This window comes from Chinchilla lanigera, unplaced genomic scaffold (assembly GCF_000276665.1).
Source record: "Chinchilla lanigera isolate Chin_1 unplaced genomic scaffold, ChiLan1.0 scaffold00080, whole genome shotgun sequence".
NCBI lineage: Eukaryota > Metazoa > Chordata > Mammalia > Rodentia > Chinchillidae > Chinchilla > Chinchilla lanigera.
This window is the reverse complement of record NW_004955481.1, coordinates 8,191,942-8,200,038: the sequence shown is the minus strand read 5'-3', so window position 1 is coordinate 8,200,038 and position 8,097 is coordinate 8,191,942.

Below are 8,097 nucleotides of genomic sequence, written 5' to 3'. Positions count from 1 at the left end.
ATAAGTCCAGGGCAGACTTCTGGCCTAGACCTATGCAGACAAGTCTGTATGATAACTATGGTATGCTTATTTTATTCCTGTCTCAGACAAACTTCTTGGGAAATTAACTAGGGAGGTAGACGGAGTCCTGGGATTATCTGCAAAGGAGTCTTCTAATTCCCAAAGAGATGAGGCTTTAAATGTTGAATAGGGCCCAGTGATGGCCACGCTGAACCCAGATTCCCGTTTGGCATGTCCAGCCACTACTGTCATGTGTACACACATGCCCCAGAGGACAGCTCACTCCTGAGAAGGACTTTCTGGCCATAGCTTTCTACTACACCAGAGATGCTAGCAATCTGGGAAGAGGGCGTTTCCCATGGGATACAGAGGGAAGGGGCATAACAAAAATGTGACCACACACTCCTAGGAATTTAGGAGTCAAGGACTCACATATTTTGCATAGATGCCTCAATTGCAGGAAAAATATGTGTGTCTAGGACCTCCAAATCCCAAGAGAGAGGAATGTAGATAGAGCCTGTGGTAGAGCACCTGGCATACAGGTCACTTGCTATGGGCAGTGAGACTTGAGTTGGAGTCCTGATATTGTCCTTGATGTCTGTACAGTCTTGGACAAGTCACTTCATCACCCCAAAATGTCTGAAAAAGGTGGCTGCTGCTATTTCTGAGGGAGTCTATGAAAGTCAAAGTCAAAAGAATGTGAAAATGCTCTGCCAACTGTGCAATTCAATAGGTGGGAAGTTCATTCTGTCTTCACAGCCACTGGCATAATCATCACTGGATTATCCCTATCATTGTTATCATTATCATTCTCACTACCATAATCATTACCATAACTACGAACACCACAACCAAATAGCTTGCCATCTTGGTTCCAGTAGGTTTCCAGAAGTCACAAGCCTGAAACTTTTTACAACTTCCATCCAGCCTTTACTCAGGATGTCTTCCAAAGCCTGAATTGGGTTAAGCTGTTCTCATTCATTCATTTATTCATTCATCCAACAAATATTTATGAAGTATCTGTATATTCCAGGCCTCCTTCTAGATACTAGAGAGATATCAGTAAATGAAATAGGCAAAAGATTCCAAACTTCATGGATCCTACATTCTGTTGTGTGAGGGGGAGATAAACAATGAACAACACACATGGCATACAAGTAAATTACTTTGGTACATTAGAAGGTGATCCAGTCAAGGAAAAATGAAAACATAGGTTAAGGTCAAGACCCCAAGAAGAGAGAATAAACAGAGGAATCTCCCAGTATCTCCTCCATTCCCTGCACTATTCCCCTGGCATGGAAAATTTCTCACTCTTAGATTTCTTTTTCACAATAATCTTCATTGAAAATTTCATTGTTTGGCAAATATAAGTCATTATGAGTCAAGAAAAAGATCTGATTGAAGAGGGATTTTAAAATAAGGTACAGTAAATTATTCACAATAAATTTGGATCTCAGTCAGTAATGGAGAGAAAAACTATAATGTTGTAGAGCCAGAATATGGAAAATGTATAGTGGGCTTGTCTAGCTGGACTTTGAGCTGTGTATATCTTAGGCTTTCCTGTACTGAACTGGGGCTGATAGGAAAAAATGGGAGGATGATCAGTCCCTTTTCCAAGAACCCAGAGGCTTCCTCCTGGCCTCTGCCCTGTCCCACACTCCCAGGCTGTTATGGTTTATGTCTGTGTGTCCCTCCAATGCCTCATACGGACATGGGGCAGGCTTTTAGAGTTTGAATATGGGTGTGAGAGCTGCACCCACCCTGGAGTGGATAATTTGCATATGTAAGGGAGAGGAAGAAGCTGCTTGGGGCATTCCTCCCCCATTCCGCCCTGGTGGGTGCTTGCCGCTCAGGTGTGTGCTGCCGCCCTGAGATGCAGCCCTCTGCCACGTGCCACTCTGCCTTATAATCTGCCAAGTACGGATTGAAACTTCTACAAACTGTAAGTGAAATAAACCTTTCCTTCCTTAATTTTGGGCATCAGGTATTTTGTCCCAGCAGCAAGAGAAAAGTAACCAAGACACAGGCCCAGCTCTAGGCCTAGCTCTAGTCAAAAGGTAAAATAGGTCCCACATGCTTCAGAGGAACCTGTGCCAGCCTCTCTCAGCTTACATGTGTGGCTTTCCTATGTTTCCTGGTTCTTTTGCAAACCTGTTACCTCCTACATTTAGGTCAACCCATATTTCCACCTCTTCAAGCTCTCTCCATGTGCCAGCTTGCAAGCTAGTCACAAAGACTGCTGAGCTGGGCAACCCCTAACAAAGTAGATCATCTCCTAAGACAGACAAGGAAACAGACCTTCATAAATAGCCAGGATAAGCCATCACAGGGGTGATTCAATACACTAAGTTATCACTGAGGGTGGAGAAACTACAACCCAGGGGAATTTAGCAACAGACACAGTCCCAACTATACCCTGTCCTGGGTTGGGAGCTGTTCAGAACACTGTTATGTTTGTACCCACTGTCATCCTTTTGACCTTACATTGTATTGTTCATTTCCCCAGCTGGCCTCTCCCCAGGCAGTGAGCAGTCTAGGCAGGACCTGTGCTTCCTCAATAACCCTTGCGTCCCTAGCCCACAGCACAGAGGAATGACTCATAATATGCTGTAAGTTCCTGTGTTCGATGACATTTGTTCTAGGCCTTGAAAGATGAGTCAGTTCAACAGGTGGGACAGGAAAGAACAAACTCACTCTTGCTAAGCCTCTGGGGCTTACTGTGCCTTCTTTTCTTCTCCTAGCTATTAAAGACAAAAGCCAGAAAGTGGCAAAATAAATGAACTCACCACAGCAGAATTTCAAGCATTTGAGGAGGCAGAGAAGTGGGCTAGATGAATTTCCCAGTGCTTACTCTCATAACTGAAGTTCCTTCTGATATATTTTCAGTAGTGTGTGAAAGATTGTCAGAGGGGTAGTTTAACTGTGTCCCCATGGTGAGAAATGATACAGTCCTCTACTTTAGTCCTAGATATATGATTCAGGGCCAATAGTAAGCAGAGAGATGCATAGTACTATAAATTATTTTAAGGAAGTTTCTAGAAGTGAGGAAATAAGGTTGAGCCTAAAGGATGTGACTCTGAAGTCACAAAGACTTGTATCAAGCTTAGCACAACCATTTCCCAGCCATGAGTCCCTGGAAAAGTCACTTAATCTCCTTGACCTCAGTTTCCAACCGCAAAATATAGAAAAGTGTCATAATACTTACTTCATGGCTTTTTACAAAGATTGATTGAAAGGGACAGTATATGATTAGTACAGAAAAGATGCTTGGGAATGTGAAATCCTGATCCTGGTGTCTGTTGTGTCAATCCCAGTATCAGAACCATAATTCCTAAAATGATTGAATTTCTATTCAGCAAAAAGCAGAGGCACATGTGCTCTTGGATGCTGCAGTGAGAGTGTGGACTAAGTATGCCTCCCACCTCATGAGCCAGTGGCTTGCTGTGCAGCATTGTCCCTCTCTAGGCATGTGTTTTTATTTGTGAAATTAAGGTATCTGACTGGATGATACTAACACTTATCCCAATCTCAAGTTTTACTTTCTCTGGTTTAAAGGGATCTACTTAAGTTAGGAAAATCTAATGTTTTCCCCCACTGATTAAAAATTAAAAGGCGTAAAGGTCATTTAAAAACACTACCAATTCCATCACAGCTTCTCTGGTATTCCTTATGAATATCTACCATGAGTTAGGAATAAAATGTTTATTTGCACAATCAAGTGTTCACATTTTATAAATTTTTAAGCTACAATTTGGGGAGGTTACTCAATATGGTCAAGTCTATAGCTAGGAAGTACCAAAGTCAATGCTTTTTCTGCAGATCACCGCTTCTCCAGCCCCTCCAGAGCTGGAGAGAAAAAAGGATCTGTCATTGGTCTTCCTCATCATAAGTAAACTCCAAAAACAGAACTCCTGACATGCAAAACAGATAACAGATATTTATGATGTTTAAGGACCTAGGTAGATGTCTAGGCATAATAGATCTCTAATAGACTTCGATTGAATGAATAATTGGGTGAACAGAAAATAAATAAATGTACACAGAGATGGTTGGGTAGATGATAGATGGGCGGATGAATGAATGGATGGATAAATGGATGGATGGATGGATGGAGAACATTATGAGAATAGGAATTTAAACTTTTCCTCTTTTGTATACTTGATTCAAGTAAGTCATGACAAACCTATACTAGCACCCCAAAAAAACAATAAAGACATTGCTGCAAGCTCCCAGGAATGTCTCCAGACAAAACTGGTTCTGAGGCAAGAGACATGAAAACTGGTTCTGAGGTGAGAGACATGAGAAGCTAGGATATGAAATTTAAGAAGACAACCACTCAATAAATTTTGCCTCCCTGTATACCTGACTCTCCTCACCCTCACCCTGGCCTTGTCTGTAGGATCTTTGAACTCTGCTTTATCCTCCACATTTCTTTCCTGCTCCAAACCCCACCACATACACACACACACACACACACACATACACACACACATGCATGCACACACATACCACCACCACCACCACCATTTATATTATTCTGATTCCAAACTGTCTTGCCCTAGTTTTTCAGTTCTGGGCACAAAAAAAAATCACCTGAGAGGCTTTTTACAAATACTAATATGTGGGTCCAACAAACCTAGTCAGGGAACCCAGATATCAGCATTTGTTGAAAGCACCCCAATCCTAATTTGCAGCAAGGGCTGAGTGCTGTTGCTCTGTCCCTTTTCCTGGATGACCCAGCTCAAATCTATTTCCTGTGCTGCCATCTTTACTTATGCTGCCCTTTGTAACCGATGCTGTGGAGCATGCTGCCTCTGCTCCCACCTAGCTCTCCCAAGGATGACTGTCCACTTTTACTCACAGCCCCTTTGCCCTGGAATGAAGGAAAGTCCATAGAGGCCAGGCTGGAGGATGATACTATTAAACATAATAGTTAGCCTTAGTTGAAGGCTCACCATCTGCCAACAGTATGCTAAAGTCTTTCCAGGTATTTCATTTATTATCACATTAACCCCCTTAAATAGGTTCCATATTCAACCTCCATTCTGGAAATGAGGACAGAGAGGCAGAAAGAGTGAAGGAATTTGCCCAAGGTAAGAAGTATAAAAAGTTGTTATTTAAATCCCAGAGCATGGCTTCAAGGTTCAGATCCTTCCCTGCTATATTTTCTTGGACCCTGTCACCAAGGAATCATCTCAGGCAAGTCTGCACCTCTGCACTCATACATATGATTGGTGGATTCTTTTTCTTCATTCAGAGGGCCCCAGGAAGTCTACCCGTGGATCTGCAGGTGTGGCTCCATCTGACTCTTAGACTGGCAAATTTTAGCCTACCAACCATTGTGCTTCTTCAGCATATAGCTCTCCCTTCATCTTCCCCACAGTCCTTTGACACAGGCATTTTATTCCCACTTCATAGAGACTGAGAAGTTATATATAACTCGCCCAAAGCCACGCAAACTGGTCAGAAGTTGAAGCTCTAAGCCATATTTTTCAGATAATAAAGTGCACGTTCTTCCTTTACACCAAATGAAAAATTTACTATGAGTCGAGTGGTCAGAGAAGGCTGGTAGAGGATGTGAGAATTGCCCTGGGATGGGAAGACATGCTAGAGTTCAGATAGGTGCAGGGAAGGTAGGGGGCATCCAAAATAAGAAGAATAGCATGAACAGTGGCATAGATATGGCACTCAATGGCATAGATGTGGTACCATGTGTTTAATGGTGAACATTAAAGCGTTAAAGATGGTGAATGCCGTGCTTGCACTACAATGGCTCGTTTATATGTACAACAGTGACTAGGAGATGGGAGGATGCAGTAAGGCATATCAGGAAGATCATTTTTTAGAAAGTTTGATAGTATTTTTTTCTTTTTATTTTATGACAAAATAAAACAAATTTCATAACCAAATAATAAGCCATGCTCAGGGACCTGGGCCTTATTACTTAGGAGATAGGGAGTCAGTGGGCAGGCAAGGAATGTGTACAAAATAGGAACTATCACAATAAACTGGGCAGGAGACGCAGGAGCTAGCCAGGAGATAAGACTGGAAGTGATTTCATTGGGCTACAGAGAGGTCAGGAGTCTCCAAAGTGGGATAATGGCTGGGAAAATAGAAAAGCAAGAAGACATATGAGAAATGTAACAAAAAAACATCTCCAGGGCTTGTCTACTGGTTAGCTGTGGGGATTTAAAAAAATGAGATGCATCCAAGATGACTCATTAACCATCAGCTGCCAGGACAGGAGGGGCAAAGATGAACATTCATAGCCCCTGCTCCTGTAAAATGCACTGTGCAGAAGAGACTGCCTGTAGTTCTCCAACTGGTTATAGCTCATGCGATAACTGCTATAGTAGAGACATTCCCTGGCACCATTTTAGCATTAGAGTGCCTTGGTTCTTTATCAAAGACAATGAGGACAACTTCAAGTTCACTGGGATGCAGCCATGTGACACCAAGGAGGAAGTGCCCGCCTCAGCTCTGAGGTGTCAGGAGGGAAGGAAGAAAGAGCAAGGGACATGCACTTACCATCTTGATGATTTGGGGAAAGGCCTTCAGACAGAAAAAAAACTACATACAAAGATATATAGCATAGCATAGCTTAAACTTTAAGATTTTGACACTGAATAAGTTGGAGAAGGCAAAACCAAAATAAGACAACCTAAGAGAGCAGGTTTAAGGAAAAGATCGTGAATGTAGTGGTTAAAATCACAGATTTTGTAATCAAAAAGGCATGGATCATCTGTTGGTAAAGAATATCAGGCAAACCACTTTACATATCTTAGCCTAGTTTTACCATTTATAAAATGTGATTATTATTTATAGGACATTGTTCTTGGGAGTACTAAATAAGAAAATGTACATAAAATTTATAGCATAGGATCTGGAACACATATGAGCTCAGCAAATGTGAGTTGGGGTTGCTTTCATTACCTTTGTTGAGTTTGGACAGAATGGACATTGACATCTCTGTGAAAATGGCGGTCCGATTGTTAGCTATGGGGAACTAGAGAATATGTCTAGTTCCAGACAAGGGAAAGTGATTTCAAACACTGAAACTAGATAGGTCCATCAGGGACCTAAATGGTAAGGAAAGAGGCTAAGAACAGAGTCTCTGGGGCTGTGTGAAATTTTTTGCTTGGTTCAGAGGGAGAATAAGAACAGGCCACTAAGTGAGGCGGGGGTGGGGGGGGCACCAGGCCTGGGGGTCTCATGGAAGCCAAAGGAGGTAAAAACTCCAGACATAAGGCAGGACAAAATATTTGCCCAAAAATTTTCCAAGTGACCTTTCAGAGAATAATTTCTATGAGATGGCCAATGCTGATCAAGTGGGAGGACATTAGAAGGTGGATAGGTGGAGAGAGTAGAAGGATAGAGTCAATTTGGGAAACTCAAGTGACCTTGGTTCTAGGCCCCACTCTGTAAATAACCCCCTCCTGTTATGAAAGTCACACAGCTCTTTTCTTCCATGTGTCAAATAAGGATATTAGGCAAGGTGATTTCTAAACTGCTTTCTAGCTCTCAGATTCTAGCAGTACACCAGCCTGTGGGACAAAGCGGAGATAGGACTGCAGCAGGCTTACTAAACATGCTTTAGAGACCATGCTACTCTCCCCTTCTCTGACAGGCCACTACCACGTCCTCAGATAAGGCAGATGCTTCAGGTAGCCTCTAAAATGACCCCAGCCTTCTCTGTCTCCTATATATGTTCATTTATAAAATCTCCTCCCCTTGAGTATGGGTTGGCCCCAAGTGACTTACTTCTAATGAAGAAAATGTTGTAAAAGTGATAGATGTCACTTCTGAGTTTACAAGCAGACTCAAATGGCTTATGATTAGCAGAGAGACTGCAGTTTTCATCTTGTGTGCTGCTACAGATATTGTGAGACAATGGAACTTGGTTTTTAAGCCATCAAATTGAGGGGACTTTTTTTTTACATGGCAAAATATAATTACAAAGTACAGGACTACTGAGCCATGTCTTTTAGAGAAAAAGGAGTTAACTAGAGGATGCAAAGACAAGAAGAAGAGTGTATACAAGCCTCCATCTTTGTCAGGAGCTACTGTGATATGTTCCTTCTAGATTTCTCCCTTGAT